Raw genomic sequence first — 22,637 nt, 5'->3', positions numbered from 1 at the left:
GTAACATCTACATCTCCTCTGCGCATTGGTCAGGTGAGTGTGTGCGCAGAGGTTACCGTTAGATACAGTGATGAATAGCACGTTCACCAACTCCTGCCGTCCTTACACAGAAGTCACTCCAGGTTCACAGCGATAACGCCGCTCCAGCCATAAATATGGGGCTCATTTACATCAAGCGATGACAAATGTGTGTGTGGGATTGCATACGCGCGTGTCCTCCCACCGAGAGCTCGCGGGATGGTTCGGGGCTGCACCATATCAAAAGGCCTGACACGCTTTCAACAAGAAGACCAGGCGCTACTGCTGCAAAATACTAAAATGATGACACAAATTAGTTCTCATTGTTTTCTTGTGGGCATGTTGCACTGATGCAATCATAAGCAACGCTCACTCTGCCATTTTTGAAGTGTCAGGGTACAAGAAAACGATGGCAATCCAGTTGTCTTACTATCACAACTGAGAAACAGCTTTGCCACATCCATACTGATACCTGCAAGGTGAATTAATAAAGCTGTAGATCATAAGAGGTCATGCATCACAGTGAGTTTTCCAAAGTCAAGCATAACGTAAGGCATAACTGTGTCTTTAACAGGGCAATTTCTTTTCTAAAATGAAGGTAACTGCAATAAGATAAACCAAGATTGCAATATTCAATAAAAAAATCAGTGAGCTGTGTAATTTCTCCATCACTAAAAGCAAACCGAATTTCAAAAACAATACTCATTTTCAAAAGTTTCCAAAATACTCCACTTTAAAAGTGATTTATACTGTCACTGTACTCAAATCTGCACTATAGTGAACAAATGAACACATTAAATCATCAAATGTACACTGCCCAGCTACTATTCAAGTAAAGCACATAAATACATAAAAAATAAATGTGGAAAAATAAGTATTATCATTCATTCATTTTCTTTTCGGCTAAGTCCCTTTATTAATCTGAGGTCCCCACAGCGGAATGAACCACCAACTTATCCAGCACATGTTTTACGCAGCGGACACCCTTCCAGCTGCAACCCATCTCTGGGAAACATCCATACACACTCATACACTACGGACAGTTTACCCTACCCAATTCCCCCGTACCGCATGTCTTTGGACTGTGGGGGAAATCAGAGCACTGGAGGAATAAAGAGTATAAGTACATTTTAGAAAATAAATAATACTAATTTATAAATATGTTAAGACAATAACATTTAAAAATATAATAAGTATTTGTTCTTTAATAATTAAACGTATATAAACACGTGTGTGTATACACACACACACACACACACACACAAATATATATATAATAAATAAATAAATATTTAAATATATATAAATATAATATATTTATATATTTATAATATAAATATATATTATAAATATATATATATTATAAATATTTTTTCTTCTGGAGGAGGTCTTATTTGTTTTATTTTGGCTTGAATATAAACAGTTATTATTTTTTATGGACCCTTTTTAAGGTCAATATTATTAGCCCCTTTAAGCTTTTTTTTTTTTTTTCAATAGTCTACAGAACAAACCATCATTATACAATAACTTGCCTGATTACCCTAACCTGCCTAGTTAACCTAATTAACCTAGTTAAGCCTTTAAATGTCACTTTAAGCTGTATAGAAGAGTCTTGAAAAATGTCTATTACTTACTGGCAACGCAGTGGGGCAACGTAGTAAGGTCGCTAGTTCGAGCCTCAGCTGGGTGAATTGACTTTTGGGTGTGGAGTTTGCATGTTCTTGTGGGTTTTCTCTAGGGGCTCCGGTTTTCCCCACAGTCCAACGACATGTGGTATAGGTGAAATGGGTAAGCTTTATTGTCCATAGTGTATGAGTGTGAATGATTGTGTATGGATGTTTCCCAGAGATGGGTTGCAGATGGAAGGGCATCTCCTGCGTAAAACATATGCTGGTTAAGCTGGCGGTTCATTCCGCTGAGGCAACCCCAGATTAATAAAGGGACTAAGCCGCAAGAAAAATTAATGAATGTACAAATACATACTTAAAAAATTATATATATATATATATATATATATATATATATATATATATATATATATATATATATATATATATATATATATATATATATATATATATATGTATGTATGTATGTATGTATGTATATATATATATGTATATATGTATATATATATATATATATATATATATATATATATATATATATATATATATATATATATATATAAACACATATATATATATATATATATATGTATATATATATATATATATATATATATATATACATATATACATATACATATATATATACACATATATATATACATATATATATATACACATATATATATACATATATATATATACACATATATATATATATATATATATATATATATATATATATATATATATCTATATATATATATACACACATATATACATATATATATATATGTATATATATATATATATATATATATATATATACATATACATATATATATATATATATATATAATATTTTTTAAGTATGTATTTATACATTCATTAATTTTTCTTAGACATTTATATTTGAATTAAATAGATGCATTTTTTAAAACTTTTTTTAACAAAAACGAAATTACATTTACATCTTATTGTTTATTTATGACATTAAAATTGTTTCATTTTATTATTTTAATACTTATATGCTAAGTAGACATACTAACTTTGACAGCCCTAAAATATATATTTCTTGTATGTATTACTCTTTTTTTCACTGTCAAATGACATGCAGACCCCAGGCACCTTTTTTAAAACCCTCCATTTTCAGGGTTTCAAGCAAATAATTCAATTAATCAGCAGTCACAGATGTGCACCTATCAGGAGTCCTGAATGAGGCTCGTCCAATCAGATTGTAACCTCAACTTTTTTATAATGTAAATAAAGTTTCTAAAAACCAGTCAATGTTCACGCCACAATTTTAGCAGCGATGCAGATTCTTTCAAACCAGAAGCCTTGGACAAACTTAATCAACTTGTAACACACATACACACATACACATACAGTGACCCCACAGGCTGAACCTGCTGTATTTGTTTGTTGCCGTGACTTGTTATCAAGAATCAGCGTTTCGAGGGACACCATACATACTTTACACAAATAGGTCTTTGCGCACACACTATCTCTTAGACGCACACACAGACGCACAATCTTCGCAGACCCTGCACTCTGATGGTGAATAATGGCGTCCTTTTTTGAAAGCGGCAGTTCCAGCCCTAGTCTTCTCCATCCAGCACCATCAGCACTTTAGAAGATTAAGTCCTACCTTTCCTTATCACAACGCGCTCCCTCCTGCAGGCTCGACACGGGGTCCTTGCAGGCCGGCCGTGTCCCCCTCTACTGCTGTCTCGACAGGGCCTTAATTTTGGCCTCTCCGCCGACTATCTTCTTGTTTCACATTTCTTTCCTCCAAGCTCATCTCTCTCAGCTCGTGCGATTCATCACCCCGGGATCAGCGGCAAACGGCCTCTCCGTCATTGAGCGTTATCTACCATCTCAATGTCAGACCCTTCAGCCAGTCGGTGCCACAGTGCGCTGCGAGGAAGAATAAGTAGGAAAAAACATCCTTGCTTAGTGTTAGAGCTCGCAGTATAGTTAAAAATGCATAGTGAAGATCAAAATGAGAGAACAGTATATAAACGCTTGTTATTTTTTCAGAAATAATGTAGTCTTTGTCAGACAGAATTTTAGTTGCGGCTCTAATATGTTTGTACAAACAAAGGCACTTCATTTTGTGGAAAACACAGTTATCATATTAGATAATAGCAATGACTGTATAGCATGAAGAAAGTTTACAGAAAGATTGCAGTCAAATAAAGAAGTATAAACAATGACTCTTAATGGCTTTAGCACATCTGTGTTCATCACTAGTCTCTTAGTGCTCTAGTATCCATCTTGATTCACTCCTCTTGAGTTTCTTCAACAGTTGAAGTGCGTTTCTTAGCCATAACTTTGTCAGCAAGAACATTCCATAGATTTTCAATCAGGTTTAATTCAGGATTCTGGGCTGGCCATTTCATTGTTGTAATGTCTTCGGTTAAAAGAAATTACTTTACTGCTTAAGGTTTATTGTCCTGCATGAAGGCCCATTTGCACTAATACATTTTAGTTTTAAAATGCATGAGTCTTGCTACGGTTACGCCTTCTGTCCACACTACGCCGGAGTTTTCGAGCGCCGAAAACTCAGCTTTTTGAAAAAGCTTAAGAGGCCATTTTCATTTTAAAATGCTGCTGCCTTGTGTCAGTGTGGATGGGGTAAAACAGAGACATCTGAAAATAGATGCATAGCTGCAGACATTCGCCTATCTGATTGGGCTTTTTCCTCAATATTAAGTAGCCTACACAAAGTTCAGTCTTGCATCCTCTCCTTGCAAGTTCAGACTTCGCAAGTTTGATATGGAAAACAAACTCCTGAAGACACGTTGGGTAAATGTGTACTTTATAACCTCATTTACAGGAACTGCCTATTTTCATTTTGATAATAACTTACCAGACACCAAAAATGTTGAAGCATTGTGTAGCTGCATATTCATATGAGCGTCATCTTCACTGTATGCATATTTATAAAACAGAGCCTATAACATAACTGCCTCCTTTCATTTTCATTTAAAATACAAAACACACCCTCTCTTTTGCTGAATATCAGTTTTAATAATCAATAATGGCCATTACAAAAGTACAACGTACAAGTTTAGACATAGTTTATACATTAAAGGAAATATATGCAAGCAATCAGTCAAACGTGCAGAATCAGTGTACGTGGTTACATTAAATAATACATGAACTTATCTTTGCGCTCAGCCAAAACACGTTATCTGAGAACAAGTAATAGATTTAAAAGACCAAAGTCAGGGAATATGTCATTAGACATAGACCACGAGATGAATTAAATATCACGTTTAAGAAATATAGTAAGATTAGATCCAGCGGTCGATCCTTGATGAACAGACGCACGCACATGCTGCAGCACATGCCAGAGTGTGTGGTCATGTGATGTGCATTTTCAGTGGTATAGTGTGGATGTAGAACTGTTCAGAAACGCTCGGTTAGACGCCAGTGTGGACGCACATTATTAACATTCTAAAATGCTGTTTTCAAACTAAAACGTGTTAGTGTAAACAGGGCCTTAGTGCTCTAGTATCCATCTTGATTTACTCCTCTTGAGTTTCTTCAACAGTTATAGAGGGTTTTTTAGTCATAACATTGTCAGCAACAATATTCTATAGATTTTAATCAGGTTGGATCAGGATTCTGGGCTGGTCATTTCATTATTCCAATGTCTTCAGTTAAAAGAAATTACTTTAGTGGTTTTGCTGTGTTTAGGGTTCATTGTCTTGCATTAAAATTGTTGGATGAATGCAGGAAACACTGAAAAAAAATTCATTAGAATTACTAAATAAAAATGTAGGAAATCCAATGAATTTTTTTATTTCCATGAAGTTGTCTTCTGCTTAACAGAAGAAATGAAATTTAAAGATTTAAAACCAGGGGAAATTTTCATTTTTGGATGAACTATCCACTTAACTTTTTCAAACTGTGCTTCAATACATATAACTCATGAAATATGCTTAAGGGTAACCTAAAACTAAACAGTGAAATTTAGAAAATTGTGGGTTTTTCTGTAATTTTTATCTCAACTGTATGTATAGTCCATTTTCCTTCAGCTTAAAAGCATAAGCATGCACAGAAAAGATCTTTCTGGAATGCATAAATCAACCACTTTATCCTAATAACGTTTGATAGGGACCACAGAGCGTGTGTCTCCCCTAATGTGTTCGTTAGAGGAAATGTACTGCCTTGTATCCGAGTCCGCTTTAATCCCTTATCAATACAGTGCTTGCCCTTAATTATGCAGAGGTGACTGATAAATTAGTTTAGACAGAATTGTGATTATCAGTTCAATCGGCCCCTATCTGGAATTAAAATCGATGGCTCATCAGCACACTACATGCTACACTGGTCCAAAAGGTGGAACACACAATACAATAACGAAGGATCTGGGTGATATCACTTCATACTCCAGTTCACATGCATTTCATTCCAAACTGATTTTTTTTTTTTGCTTGTGATCATTTATGCAGTTGGTTAAATGGATGCCTTTTTGTTTTAAAAAGCAGCTGGGAGTAATATTTGATTTGCATTGGTTTGTTGAGGTCAAGGTGAGATTTCTGAATTTTAAATATAGAAAGCCACAGCCTGGAACAGAAAAACACAACTTGTGCTTCCTTTTTTATGAATCTCTTGCTATGTATGCTAATGTAAATGCCCAAAACAATAATCAGTTATTTTAGCTGTTTGTGATTTGCAGAATAATGAATAAAGACAGTGATTCATTTAAGTAATTAAACTACATGACTATGGTATGAGGTAAAAAATATTTATACTTCACACACTATTTTTTATGTGAATACACTCAAAAAAAAAAAAAAAAAAACTCATTGGATGAACTCAGTTTAACTGAGGGAAGGATTTACATCCAATAAATTTGCTTAAATTTACACAATTAAATGCAACTGAGTAGGTCCAACATGATTTTATCAAATAAAAGTTTAAATACATTTGTATTTTTATTTAACTTAAACTCAAAGGTCTAAAAATTGTATGGCTATTATTTCGTACATTTAGAAGTTTCTTAGGTTTATTTTAAGTTATCCTTAATTAACTAAAAGAGCCATTTTAAGCGTATTTTATGAGTTACATACACAGTTGATTGAAACTAATCTCAGAAATAATTTTAGGATAGTTATTGATCACTGAGCAAAGCAACAAACTGCATTTTTGCTAATTAAGCTGCCAAAACCCAAAGCATGGGTGCTTCTGCAAGGTGGTAACTCCAAACCTCAGTTGTTAAGCCTGTGATGTTTCTTTACAAACAAACTTTGAAAGTAATGGATCAGAAATTAACAAAATAGCATCATTGTCAAATTCTTAAAAAAGTATAACTTCTTAAGTTTTGATTGTTTTTTTTAAAGCTTACATAAAAAAATAAAAAAAATAAAAAATAAATAAACATGTTTACATGGTCTTGGCCCCCTAAATTAGTCAGTGAGTTGGAACATAAATTCAGCAGTGATGGGGCCAAAAACTAAAGGGGCAGTAAGTGAGAATTGTAGATTCCGTAGATGCAGAACCACTATGGGTCAGTCATCCTTTTCAGAGAAAGGTCCATATCTATGGTATGCCATGCCTGTTAATTTAAAGTTACAATCCGAACTACCAGTTTTTTCTGTAAAGCTGAAAGAATGGTTGAAATCTTTACAGCAATGTGAGCATTAAGTATTATTAATTCAGGTTTGTCAGGTTTACATTTCTCTTGAGTATGCAGATTGACTTACATTTTATGTTTGTGGCTCTGTATATACTGTACATGTTTATTGTATTTTGTTTTTTTTCCTGTTTGTTTATTCATTTTATTTTATTTTTTATTTAAAGCCTAACCAGGGACGACGGTTGCAAAATGGTTTTATGCTATATATCTTTGTATAGCAATGTCAAGTGTATTGTCCCTGTTAAATAAACAAGCAAACAAACAAACAAAACTCAAAGCATCACATGAAACTCTTCTAAATGTTTAAACTAAAGGAGATTAAACTCGATCAAGTCTTTTTATTAACTTTAAACATCTAAGATTGCTTTTACTGGTAACATTTCCCTCTTATTTCAATCCCACTCAAAGCATGCTGGAAACTACAAATCCCCCAACCAGGAAGTTGAAACAACACAATTCCTTCATGTTGTCCCAACACAAAACGCTCAAGTAACTTAATGGTTTACAAGTTTAGGGGAACTGAACATAAAAATTGATAAAAAAATAAATAAATTACAAGAATCGTGTCGTTTCAGCTTGTTTTAAACGGGTAGTTTGAACAGGCAGCAGTAATCATTTTTTTGAGTGTAGATTATTACAAGTGTATTAATAAAACAAAAAACAAATCAGCTAAATTAATAAAGGCGACGCAGTGGTGCAGTAGGTAGTGCTGTCGCCTCACAGCAAGAAGGTTGCTGGTTCGAGCCTCGGCTAGGTCAGTTGGCATTTCTGTGTGGAGTTTGCATGTTCTCCCTGTGTTCAAGTGGGTTTCCTCCAGGTGCTCAGGTTTCCCCCACAGTCCAAAGACATGCGGTACAGGTGAAATGGGTAGGCTGTTTTTGTCCATAATGTATGAGTGTGAATGAGTGTGTATGAATGTTCCCCAGTAATGGGTTGCAGCTGGAAGGGCTTCCGCTGTGTAAAACATATGTTGGATAAGTTGGCGGTTCATTCCGCTGTGGCAACCCCTGATTAATAAAGGAACTAAGCCGAAAAGAAAATGAATGAATGAACTACATGACTATGGTACGAGTTAAAAAATATTCATATTTCACACATATACAGTATCTTGTTTTTAATCATTTAAATAATTTTTAATGCTTCTAAGTTTGTTCACAAGAAACATCAGCTAATAGTGCTTTTACTAGTCATTTTTTTATGTGACTAGATTTTTACAAGTGTATTAAAAAACAAAAACAAATCAGCTAAATTAATAAATGGAAGAATTTAAATAAATTAATATTATTTTGTGTGTGTGTGTGTGTGTGTGTGTGTGTGTGTGTGTGTGTGTGTGTGTGTGTGTGTGTGTTTTCAGTCATCAAATTATGTTTGCAAAAGTGTTTTTATACACAAATAAAAGCAAGCCCTGCCTCTAATGCGTTGAAAATTTTAAATGAGAAATAAAATAATTTAGGTTTAATATTTAATGATTAATTTAAATGAGAAAATAAAAATGACCAAATATGGGTCAAATTATTATATATATTTTTTTTTTCAATTTAATCATTCAATTTTATTGTTCATATTTTATTGTCTTATTGAGGTGTTTTTTTATTTTTATTTTTTACTGTTTTTATTGTTCTGCTTTGTTACTGCTTGCCTTGTAGCACTTTGGGTCTGAGAAAAGCGCATGGTCACACTTTATTTTGATGGTCCATTTGTTACATTGCATGTACATGCCAACTGATTCTCATTAGATTATAAGTAGACTGTCAGGTTGGGGTTAGGGTTAGTGTAAGTTGACTTCACTTGCAAAGTGTCTCATAGTCAGCTAAATGTTTGTTGAAGGAGTAGTATCAACAGATATTAAGCAGACTGTCTACTAATACTTAAATGGATCATCAAAATAAAGTGTTACCAAGCGCACTATAAATAAAATGTATTATTAATATTATTATTATTATTTATTAAATCATTCATTCAGCATAACAAAAACATGTATCCTGATCAGTGTTTGTTCAAATATATATATAAAAAATGTAATACGACTAATAAAAAAGGTTGCTTGCTACAACTATTGTTGAGCTCTGAAAGTCCAAACTTACCGCAAAGACCACCACAAAACATCAAAACCTAAAAAGAAACAAAAGAAGAAGAAAAAAAGACATCAGCGCCCATTATAGCACACACTAAAATGCACAAATAAATAAAAATAAAACCTACACAAGAATATCCAACATGAAAAAAGGCTTTTGTAAACAACAGGACACTAAATTGGCGATGACAAAAAATAATGGTCCATAAATGAAGTAAAGCAACAGCATGCAATACACGGACATCCTTTGTTATCAAAGTTTTTGGTGGCTTAAAAAGAATAACTGTTAAGTGTTTTGATTTGTCAAATATAGCCAAGTTACAAAAGCGTGCATTATTTTTCAGCCTGTGAATCAGATTTGAGCCGGATCCCTTCATTAATTACAGGATTTGACTCATTAACTACCCGCTACTGCCCTCCTCTGGTCGAATGCCTCGCAGTGGTGAAACTGCCAAGCCATTGTGCTCCACTGTACAAGTAATAAGTGAGAGGAATAATCATCTTTTAACTCAAATCTACACTCCCGCATTGTCTCATTTAGGTATTATAGAGCTATTTGCAAAAGCAACAAGCAATCAGTCGTGTACAGAGCCTTAACAACCTCATTGTATGATTGCCCGGGCTCCGTCTAATGCCAGTTCTGTTCATAACTCCTGCTGGTGTGTGTGCTTAGCACCACTCACTTTAATTAACAACAGCCGAGGTAGCACAGTCACATTTAAAAGGTTGCCATTCCACCAATATGAAAGCACAATTAAATATTAATTGCCTACTGAATAATAGATGAAGAGTATCTGTGTACAGTTCAGGAGCCTAATTCCTGTTAAAGTACAAGTCTTTAATCAAGCGGTAATGAGCACTGTCAACAGGCGTTGTGCCCTATCAGCAAAGAATAGAGAGAATTACCATCGAAGGCCCGTGCTGCCGAGAGCCTGTATCAATTTTAATGTAATTATGCTTTACTAATAACAATTCAACTCATTATAACAAGCGCTCGCAGAAATTGATTCTGTAAACAGCAGACATGCACGGTTCTATTGTGATTATTCTCTAGAGGTTTGTTCCTGCTGTGTGGTATTACAGGGAGTAAGCTATATGCAAGAGCAGAGGAGACGCAGGCTGGCGCTTTAACAGAGGCTTCCGCTGACCTGTCGGGTGTCATTTCAGCCACTGTATACAAGACAGTTCAGTCCAAAGTGAAGAAATTGGGACAATAAATTGCTTCCATTGTAAGGTATTCTGTTGTATAGACAGGAAAACTTTCTAACTTGCTTTAAGTGTGTTCTTTTATTTATGTATTCATTTAAAATGTACAGAATTTTAATTAAATGATTTCATTTGAATCACATTTCACTCCCTCCAGGATTTTGCAAATCCGATGGTTCTTAACCCTTTGACTGCCTGCTCTACCAAACGGTTGACCATGTTTTTACTGTTTTAAATAATCATTGATCAAGTCATTAAAAGAACACACACAGCATTGGCGAGGCAGTGGCGCAGTAGGTAGTGCTGTCGCCTCACAGCAAGAAGGTTGCTGGTTTGAATCTCGGCTTAGTTGGCGTTTCTGTGTGGAGTTTGCATGTTCTCCCTGCCTTCGCGTGGGTTTCCTCCGGGTGCTCCGGTTTCCCACAGCATTGCTGGTTTACAAAAAAAATCCAGATCAAACAAAACTTCTTGATGCACTAATACACTTGATTTTGGTTTATTTGGTTTAAGAAAAAATGTTAAATGAGAATCTGACATATTTTATGGCATACCTCAAAACATAAAACATGATTTAGTATTCTAAAATGTTTTTTTTTTTTAAATAAATTGCTCTTACACTTCACATTTTCTCATTTTTTTATAGTATATGTATTAAACCAGGTACTTTTACCATAAATCGACATATCAATCATTTGGTAGAGGCTGATATTTTAGAAATTATGGGATGTGTTGAAAGAAAATGCATTGAGTGTGTTAATTAGCGACATTAGGAGCTTTTTCTTAGTGAGATAGTTAAAAGCTTAAGATAAAATAGTACAAATGTAAATGATTTTTGTGTATTTCACAGCAAAACACAAGTATTTAAGCAAATAATGCCATATGAAAGCGGTCAATGTCATGAGAAAACAAATTCACAAAGTTAATCATTTAAGGCTTCAAATATATATAAAAATTAAGGTAAATTTATTCATTCATTTATTTTACTTCGGCTTAGTCTCTTTATTCATCAAGGGTTGCCACAGCGGAATGAAACACCAACTTATCTAGCATATGTTTTACACAGCGGATGCCATTCCAGCTGCAACCCATCACTGGGAAACTCCACACAGAAATGCCAACTGGACCAAGCGGGGACTTGAATCATCAACCTTGCTGTGAGGCGACAGTGCTAACCACTGAGCCACTGTGTCGCCCCATTAAGTTAAATCATGAGTTAATTTTGTTAAATGTGCATTTTGGAAATAAAGTGACAACATTGAAAAAAAATGTTTATTTTTTTTATTTTATTTCATTTTATATGATTATTTTATATTATTTGTTGAAAGAAATTTGGCAGTCTTTAATGATTCAAGTGAATAAACAGTTTTTAAACCTTCAACATTTTTTAAAAGTTCCATTCTTGTGCATGTTCAATATATTTAGGGGTTAAAAGAAGGAAAATGGTTATGACTAGTATCAAGTTAAATCATAGCTATTTTAACCCTTTAAAGAGTTAATAACATTTATTCATTTTTTTTTCGGCTTAGTCCCTTTATTAATCTGAGGGTCGCCATAATGAACCGCCAACTTATCCAGCATATGTTTTACGCAACAGATGCCCTTCCAGCCGCAACCCAGTACTGGGAAACACCCATACATTCTCATTCACACAATATACACTAGGGCCAATTTAGCGTACCCAATTCACCTATAGCGCATGTCTTTGGAATTATGGGGGAAACCAGAACACCCGGAGGACACCCACGCAAAAAGAGAACATGCAAACTCCACACAGAAATACCAACTGACACAGATGAGGCTCGAACTAGCGACCTTCTTTCTGTGAGGCGACAGCGCTACCCACTGAGTCACTGCATCGCCGAGCAAATAACAATATATGGTATCTTCATTGACACTGATTACAATGTAATTTACATTGTAACAAATGCTGCTGCTAGATTTATTTGTAATAGTAGGAAACATGACCACATTGCCCCTCTTCTAAAGGGCCTTCCTTGACTGCCTCTCTAATTCAGAACTGATCATAATAATATGCTTTTACTGGTGTTTAAATCCCTTCATAATCTAACCTATATCTCAGAGCTATTGCATTTTACACTCCTATAGGACCTCTCAAATCAAGTGATCAAAATCTTCTTTTAGTTCCTCACTCCCGTCTGAAACGTAAGGTGACAGAGCTTTCTCTATGGAACACTTTGCCCCTTGAGATTAACATGACTCCATCACTCTCAATTGTTAAATCACTCCTAAAACCTAAACTACCTATTTAGCTTGGCTTTTAATTATTATTTTAATAGTCCTTTTTACTGCTTTTTTTAAATTCAGCCGTCTCTCTTGGCTTATTTTATGTTTTTGTATTCTGTCTTTTTATTTTGACTTTGACTTGTGTACAGCACTTTGGTCAGTCTTGTGAATGTTTGTAAATGTGCTCTATAAATAAATGAACTAACTTTATTAAGTCATAAAAGTTCAGATAAAAAGTTCAAAAGTTGTGTAATAATCCTGGGTTCTTCAAATCAGTGCATGAAGGCTTAAAAGCTTCAATGGATAACTGCTATGTCAAATATTTTCATATTGGTACATGACAACATAATATTGCTGAATTTGTATCATTTATGTTGATTATTCTGGGACATTGTAACTCACCTTCTAACTTATTTTGTATTACTATTTGAGGCCTGATGCATTCTCCTTCAATGCTCCAATTAAGATATGTATCGTATACAATATAAAAGGCTGTAAGCAGCGTGTGAATTATACACTGAGGGTATTGACTGGGGGTCAATTTTTTGGTAATGTTAGTTTGTGTAATACATGCTTCAGTCATTTATGTATTTATTTAAATGACATCTAATTTATTAATAAAACACATTTTAGTTTTAAGTGTTTTGAAGGATATTTAGTATATTCTGACCTACAGTATTCTCTGATTAGCTATTTCAGAGGTTACTGTAGGTCAAACTATTTACCTTCAGGCTATATGTAGAAACAAACACCTATTTTATGAGGAAAACTATCGGTGCTCTAGATCTGCAGTTTTAAACTGTTGATGAATCTGAAAATGAATTTTCCCTCTCACATTGGCTGATTAGTGTGGTTATGCATTCACAATGGTATGAACCATAATAGAGGTGGTCAAATATATATTTTTATTATCTATTATTTTAATTATTAACATTATTATTTAAAATACAGATTAGTGCAAGCTATTCCTCAGTATTAAAGGACTGACCCCCCATACATCTTGATGTCCTTCAGGGGGAGACAAGCGTTAATTAGGGCGGTCAATTCCCCCCCAAACCCCTCTGTAATTCGCAGCCCGGCTATAAGTACATAATGGCAAAATTTAGCAATAAAATGAGAACTAGGAGCTTTTCTGAAGTATAACACTGAGCAGCCTGGTCAGCCCTCGCTCTTCCTCTGAAAATTCTTTAAGAAAGATCTTGTGTCCTGCCCCACTTCTTCTCCTTGAGCTGGAAAGACAGAGAGGAAGAGAGAGACGAGGTGATGCCACATTCACCTTTGATCAACTATGATTTTTCACACTGCACCGGTGAACTGCACTTTTCACAGTCCGCTCAAGAAAAACGGGAGATGCTTTAGTGTCCGACCGGATCTGCATCACAGCCACTTCCCCGCCACCCTGACCTAGAAACAGAGGAGCCAGTGAGCCCGCTGACCGGTGAAGGGGGCTAAGGGCCGCTGAAGGGCCGCTCAGGTGGACGCACCAAGGAGAAGAAGACGAGATGGCTTGTGGCACACTGGATTTCCAGCTGGCCAACTTTTGCCACTGTCAGGACGGATGTCTGCAGCGGAGAGGAGGCCAGTGGAGCTGAAGTCACACCTCAGGGACTGGAGCTACTCTGCAGGGTCACAGTGTTTAACAAGAGTGGTTCAGGAGAGGGTGAAGGAGAGACTGATACTGAACATGTAGACTTGTGTGGACACACTTTTGACCACAAGTTGAGCCGGGTCAATTTAGGGTCAAGAACTGTCCAATTAGATTGAATCTTTCATATTTTAAAGTGAGCAGTCACAGTTTAAAGGGGTAATTTGATTAATAATGATGATAATAATAATAATAATAATAATAATAATAATAATATTTCCAGAATCATGTTAGTTATTTTATGATTGCTTACACACTAAAATGAAACTTTTTCCACAATTAGCAAAACCTTACACTCATGGAGCAAAACACAAGGCCAGATTTGCACAACTTTAAACACATTGTCAGCTTCACGCTATTTGCAAAACTTTAAACACAGTGATTTGCAAAACACTAAACACACTTGTATACATCAGACACAGAAGTACATCATCAAGTCACTTCCTTGCAATTCCAAATCACTGCTTATCAAATTTGCACACCTATGATCCAATCTGTTAAATACAGCCTTCAGGAGCACAAACACATGGTTGCTAAACAGTAGACACATCAAATAGGTTTAAGCACTTTAAAATAAAATAAAATAAAGCACTATGTGAACTGCCTTTAACCAAAATGGAAGGAGTGGTTTTCTCCTTTTAACCAAAAGGAGAGTGGTTATTGCTTGTGATATTGATCAAATTCTCTGGCCAGATGCAGCTAGGCATAGAGAGCGCCTTTCCCACATACAGACCTTTCCGGAAAATTATCGGCAATGAACAGGCCCTTTTTGAAAATACCAGTAAATTCTTTCTGGTAATTTTCCAGAAAAAGAAATTGTAACATTACCGGTAATTTGCTGGAATATTGCGCCGTGTGAACTCAAAATGAAAACTGCCGGAAGAGGGCGCATTCACAATTAGAACACGCTGACGTGAGACATCTACTCCAGCCAATCAGAACACTCAGACGCACTCACATTCGCAATGTTTATGAAAATAAAAGCCTTTGAATATTTTTCCATGTGGCTGCTAGATGTTAGTCAGATAACGTTTCTATATACCTTCTTAATGCCAACTGTTTAAATAATTATTGGTTAAATGCTTATAATAAAGGTGCTATTTGTTTAACCTCAAGTTCTGCTTCCTTCAGTTGCATGACGTGTGTGCACGTGAAGTGAAGTGCTCCAGTGAGCGCAGCACTATTGGTCAGCACACACACATATTATAAACATCTCAACAAGCGAAAGTGTTCCTCAATAAGTTTTCATCGAAGTTGTTCAAAATACTAATCCATCCATTGAGTTTGTAATGTAGTCAAATGTTTACAAACACAAGCGCAGCCGTTTAAAGGTCATTTCTGGTTAATGATGTCAGAATTTAGCGGTATTTTGGAATAGATGTGTGAATGGACTTTTCCGGAGAGATTCCTTAACGTCCTTGCCTGTGTGCTGTAAACCAGCACTGCTTTTTAATTTACCGGTAAATTCATTACGGACATTTCCTGATATTTATCGGTATCACTTTGTGAAATAGGCTATAGTGTAGTATGTTTACTATAGTATTGTCTATACAATATCTACAGTTTTTTTATTATTAATTTGTGTATTTGTTGTTATTTACTGTAACTGTAACCTGTACTGAATACAGTATTTTACGCTTGTCTGTTGTTTGCTGAGCTAACAGTGTTATGCTCACAACTGTAGTAGCATGACAACTGGGACATTATCTGGCGTGGAGAGTGTGATATGAGCTAACACCTGTGAACACCACAGACCTAAAAATGTTCAGACCCTCCTCATTTTATCTGGGACTGAAGCCAAACTAGCCATGACTACAAATTCTCTTAGTGTGTGACTGAATCAGACTCATATGATATATTTTTAGGGTCAAGTACTTGAATGAAAAGCTGACAAAACACTAAAGAAAGAAACAGTGATGTCAGGACTGTTTTACAAAGTGTGAATAGTCTAACACAACATCTCACCTCTTTGTACAGTTCCTAGTGAATGGCACTGTTGACAGTCTCTCTAGAGGACTTCTTTCACCAGGTTTCATGAAGCTTGGTCTCAGAGGGCATGATGGTCTGACAGTTACAGTGTCCATCTGAAAGAGAGCATGACTTTTAATGGCTATATTCACACTGTGAGTGTTTAGGACTGACAGACACTTTTATGAACTGTAAATGTGTTTCGAGTTGAGTTTCTCTCAGCAACCTATGAAAAAAGCTTGGATGTGGTCTATATAAACTGTGCAACTTAGAGTGAAAACTCAATCAGAAATTAAAAATAGCTTTTGAATGGGTAGGTAAACCAAGAATATACACTTCCTCACCTTCTGATCACACATGAATGGTTCCAAATATATTTTGAAGAACGTTGGAAAGCATAAATCGACATAAAAACAACTTTCATTGTTTGTGTTCGACAGAAGAAAAAAACTGTTTGGTTTGGAATAAGCAGAGAGTGAGTAAATGGTGGCATTTATTTTAGAGTGAACTGTTCCTTAAATTTACTTAACCTTAACCTAAATAGTACAAGATTTAGTGGACATTTGTTAAGTAGAACATTAATAGAGATTTTCTGCTGAATGTGTAGTTCTTGAAGATTCATAAAACCTAAAGAGTAATGAAGTGAAATGATCACTCATGGCAAGAAACTGAACTGAATTATTTATTGATCATTATTCATTTTAATCAAGCATTAGCAAACAATCCTTAGCCTGTTCACAATAGGGTATATGCGGAAGTATGCTAAAGGATTTTTAATTTGTCAGTAAACTGGGTTAAGCGCTTCCAGTGAACTGTATGCCATTGCAAAATCGGCGCGTTTAAGGTCTGTTTTCTTTAAAAATCAGCGATCTACACTGATTGAGTGATATCCCATATAAAGTGGGTCACAGATTGTACAAAAAGCACTGCATTAATTTACATGTCTTTAAAATATGAACATTTATTTTACCCCAGTATATACAATGGAGATTCAGCGCTAGCTTGCCGATTATGATGGGCAAGTGCGAGTAAACTGCCTTTTTTGTTTCGCTTTACGCTTGAGCAACTAAATGAATGGCAAAATCTATTTAACTGATTGTCTTTTAATTACATTACAACATCGATGCTGTAAAAGGAATCATATAAAATAGAAAATAGTCACATTAACCGTTCACCAGAAGCTTATCAATATGGAAAAAAACACTAGCTCCGCATATACCCTATAGTCATGTATACAAACTTACAGGTCAGCTGACACTCTATACTTGAATCTCTTTTAGTGCAGCATCCATTATAAGCACAAGTACCATGCAGATGAACAACTACACAACACAAACTTCCTCCATCTCTAAACAAATAAACAGGGTCCGCTCACATGTAAGTTTGAAGGTACCTTAAAAGTAGAACTAGATTTTATAACAAAATTAAAACAAAAAATGGTTATAGTTAAACCATCATAGGTAAAATATACTTTGATATTCTACTGAAGACTCAGTTACATTTTGGATGGCCTGAGGATGAGTAACAGCACATACAGTATTTCTGTGTTGACTGCCTCTTTAAGTCAAGACCACATGGTGAATGTGGCAACATTAGAACAATTTGATAAAATGTAAATATTAATAGTATTCAAATTAAGTATTTTTGTATCATTTTAAGGTCTCACGCCATTATTTCTATTTTATTTACCTTTAAATAGCTCAACTCCAAAACTTTACCCCGCTGATAAAACCATCATATGCTGGTAAGGCAAGTTTTGATACTGGTATGCTGGTTTTGCTGGTCAGGACCAGCACTAAAACCAGCTAGACCAGCAAAACCAACATTAAAATCATCAAGGCCAGCACTAAAACCAGCAAGAACAACAACAAAACATATCTTACCAGCATATGCTGGCTTTTTCAGCAGGGTACTATTTTGGCTGATGTCCTACTCATGTTTGTGACTAATCTTAGGCCTGTTGGTTGTGTAACCATGACCAAGGTTAACAATGTCGACGTCTAAAGCTTCAAAACCTTGTATCTAACAACAAATTATGTTTATTCAACAGATTCATTTGATAAACCTTAATCAACCATCTAAAGAGTGTTTTTACCATCGTAAATTGTACAACAATTAAGTTGCAGGAAGTAAATCTAAATCTCGGACGACACACAGCTCAAATCTGCATCCCTTTAAAAATCTAAAACTACGCATTAAATATCTTGACGATCGTGTCTTGCTTTTACGTGACTGGTCCATTAATAAAGCAGGAATTCAAGGAAAATAAGTCATGAGTTTTGAAAACGTACGAGGATGAGTTCACACTTATTTCCCTCTGTAATGTCTCCCGTAAATAACCAAAATGTGTCTCAACACAAGCGTATTAATGATTCAGATAATGGGCTCGACACCCTTTCTCAGCTGCTGTATGAACGTGGCCAATGTTTGTTCTCTCTAGAGAAAGTTCCAGGCTCCTCAAAAAGCCACATACCGTAACACAGGCAGGCATCTTCTGTTTCTCTTCTCCTCATGTCTGTTTCGTCGTAGAGTATATTGATCTCACAAAAGACAAAATTCGTTTTCCCCTGCACAGAGATGTAATTCTTTTATTACAGAAATGTGCCGAGTGAAAACAACACAACACGCTCTCTATCACTTTCAGAGAGGCACGAGCCAAAATTCTATTATGAGAGAGCTGCACTAGATACAATGAAGAATTTTTAGGGGATCTTGAGGCAACAAAGTATATAAAATGCCATAAATAAATTATGGCAGACAATTTTAAGAGCATTAAAAGTTTGATCTCCTTCAGGGGAGGCCGCGGGGGACTTTTTGAAGCAGTAATTATTCATAAAAATGAAATGTCATATTAGTTTGTCCCGGTCTAATTTGATTTCACGTTGATGAATTTTTTTCCGCTTCGACAGGATTCAGTGGGACAAATGTGGTGCTCTCCTCACATCATTTTCTCTAATAAAGACACATTTGTTTAAATATACAGACGAGGAGTTCCGAACAATGACAGTAATTAAAAGCATGGAGCCAATCACCGATTATGTCTGTAATTGCATCTGATTACAACTATGGGAAAATACGAACTACATGTCCAGTCTCACGTGATCCTTCAGAAAACATATGTGATTTGATTATCATGAAAGAAAAGACTTAAATTGTTTTTATTCTATCATTAATAATAAAGCAACTCTTAAAGGGACAGTAAAATCCACCCATGGAGGACGCAGTGTGTAAAATATAAAATAAGTTTTTAGCCAAAACTGTGGTCTTCTATTATTTTTAAAGTGCAAGTCAATGGCTAACGGCACTTTGAGAGTCCACAACAACACAAGCAAAACAAAAATAATATCAATGGCAGTACACTGAGGGTTTTATGAGGTTTGGAATAATTTCTACTTTAAGAAACCTCAGCAAATTGTCATAAACACATTTTGGCAACTGCAGTATGTAGTATCTTCATATAGAAGTTTAAAAGATGTTCTATTTTAAATAGAATTATTATATTACAAAATAGAAGCATTTATTAACATTGCATTGATTAACTTAATATATTCTTTATCAATCAAAAATGTTTCTTTTATAACTTTAATAATTTCTTTATTTATGTATTTTTGGGGACGTTTTCATCCACTCTGGGGTGATTTTGAGTCTTTATTTGGCCATAACTTTTTCTGTGATTCAGCTAGAAGAACGATTTTTGATGACAAATGTTTTTTTGACACATATTTTGAAATTTGTTTTGTGAATTTAGATAAAATTAAAAATTTATAAATAAAAAAAACAACAACAAAACACTGGGTAAATTTACTATCCGCAAGTTATGTTCTGCATGGAAACATTAGGTTCAAGTTAAACTGCTGTAAAAATGCATCAGATAAATATATTTTTTAATTTTTTTTTTGCCTAAATCTGTTAATAAACCTCAGTCCTGATCAGAACTACTAAATTGCTAGGAAAAGTACAGGATTTTAACTGTTTAATTGCCAAATTCATAAATTATGTAACTGGTTTGGTAAAAAAAAACCACACACACAAAATTGTGTATTATCGATATAAAAAGTAATTGTGGACTGAATTCTTTTAAAGATTTTATCAAAGTCTTGGACATGTGAGACGACATTGCTTTAATGCATTGTTTTTAATTGATTTAAGGGTTAAAACTAACAATTTAACAGAGTACATAACAGCTAAAACAGAACTTAAACAGTGTTCTAAATGATACTTCTTAGCACAGAAAATAAGCAAATAAATTCAGTGCTGATTTGTAATATTTCCATACTTTGTTACCAGCAGCCCACAAGGTATGGATGAAATGAAGTCTGAATCATCACCTTTCTGATCAGCATAAAGCACCGGAGGATACTTGCATGGACAATTTATTTCAGCATGTAATTCTGTTTTGCAACCACATAGCAAGCCGACTTGCCTGCTTTCAAATATTTGACATCTCTTGCCTCTCTTCATACACGATCTGGTCTGTTTATCATCCATGGTGGACCACTGATACCGGCTTACATTAGCACAACCCAAAGCAGATAATGAGGCGAACATAGACCTGCATTGCAGAAAAAGACGCAAAGTGAGACGCTATAGTGGGCTGACATGTCCTTTGAGTCCCAGACATACCTTGTTAAGGGTATTAGGATCAACACAGTGATTGATCTACATGTCAGATCAGTAAGTGAAGGCGTAGAGTCAGCTGTCCGCTGCTCATTTTCCATCTGGAGGTCAATTAAGACACAGAGAGGTGAAGAAAGCACTAGGACGACTCCTTTGCAGTGCATAGACCCAAACATGGAGCCCGTATTACACAGCCCACATGCATACAGAAACACAAACCAGGCTCATTTGATTGCCCAATGTCACTGCATGGGGGAGGGTTGTGTCAGGATTGACAGAGATTCTTCTCTATGAGGGTACACAGAAAAACAAAAGGAGGGGGTGGTGGATGAAAAGATGGATGAACGCAGGTAGAGCTTCATCTTTGACTGGGCTGAAGGCTGTCTGTAGTCATTCAGTACTGCCTCATTTCCCTGTAACGCACGGGGCTTTTCTTTTTCATTAGCGGCGCTCGGAGCACACAAGGAGTCAACCGTGTGGATATTCTGACACCCCTACAGCACTCTATTTACCACAGCTCTTCAGTGATGTATCAAGGGGAACGTCTTCCCGGCATTAAATATAGATGCAGTCGGATTAACATATCAGGAGAGAGCATGATTAATGTGAGATTACACCGGATAGCACTGCTGCTTTTTCCATCACTGTTGGAGTAATGGACTTTGATTTGATTCAAATCATCCTTTGCCCATCAACATAAGCAGCTGCACTTAAGAGAGAGATGGGACGCTTGACTGCTCTGACCGCATGGAATGCAAATAATATATGCACGTTTGTGAATAAAGTTGTGCTAAATTCGCTCGCTTATCACAGGTCTAGGATGGCGCTTGTTGGTCTTGCTAAACTTGTGCTACAGACACGAACAATGCAAGTGTTTTGTTGAATACAGATGTTTTCACTAGGCTGGTGATTAAATGAAGATGACATTGTCATATATCTAGCAGAGACATTCGGAAATAAAAACTTAACAGAAATATATTAACAGCCAGAAAATAACTGCTAGTTAAGTCACGCTATCCTTTAAACATGTCTACCACGTTGTCAGTACTGAACATTAACCCAATACACATTAACAACATTTAAGAACATGATAATCACACAAATTTTGTCAAAAACTTTTGCACATCATCTTTAGAAAAACCGTACTGAACATCCAATAGCAATACCCAACAGGCCAGAGGGGGTTCGGGTGGTTTCAAAGACCTAGCCCTCACTAACAAAAGTCCAGAATTTGTCCTATACATGAGCTCATTTGTCCTATTTTCACTGCTTATACATAATAAATTGTGAAAATGACCCATCGGAAAAGGCTTTAAGACGGTACAGGATTTGGGATGCCGAATTTCCTGTTCTGAAATCACACCATGCGAAATTCGGCATGTCAAATGTGCTGGCCAGTTTGTTCGTTGCCTAATAAAAGATACCAGGCTACAGTTTTTCATTTAAAACTTGATCAAATTTCTATTTTTTCTAATGATAAATGATGATATAAATTTGTATTTTAAGAATAAACATTGTTTTCATAAACCTTTATTCTGAATCTTTAGATGTTTTTAGTACATCAAAAAGTGTGGTAATGATGACCAT

General features: G+C 35.4%; 1 long non-coding RNA gene across 1 annotated transcript; it reads right to left on the bottom strand.

Moving 5' to 3' along the window:
* Positions 1-2,610: 2,610 nt before the first annotated feature.
* On the bottom strand, positions 2,611-19,384 carry LOC147833054 (uncharacterized). The gene is made up of 4 exons (XR_015513274.1): positions 18,907-19,384; positions 16,431-16,549; positions 9,381-9,408; positions 2,611-3,563 (listed from the first exon to the last, which is right to left on the bottom strand). It is a non-coding gene; the product is annotated as an uncharacterized LOC147833054 (long non-coding RNA).
* Between the last annotated feature and the right edge of the window lie 3,253 nt (positions 19,385-22,637).

The sequence above is a fragment of the Danio rerio genome, chromosome 17 (assembly GCF_052040795.2).
Source record: "Danio rerio strain M-AB ecotype USA chromosome 17, GRCz13ab, whole genome shotgun sequence".
In the NCBI taxonomy this organism is placed as follows: domain Eukaryota; kingdom Metazoa; phylum Chordata; class Actinopteri; order Cypriniformes; family Danionidae; genus Danio; species Danio rerio.
Note: the sequence above shows the minus strand (reverse complement) of the source record. Positions and strands in the feature narration are given on the sequence as shown.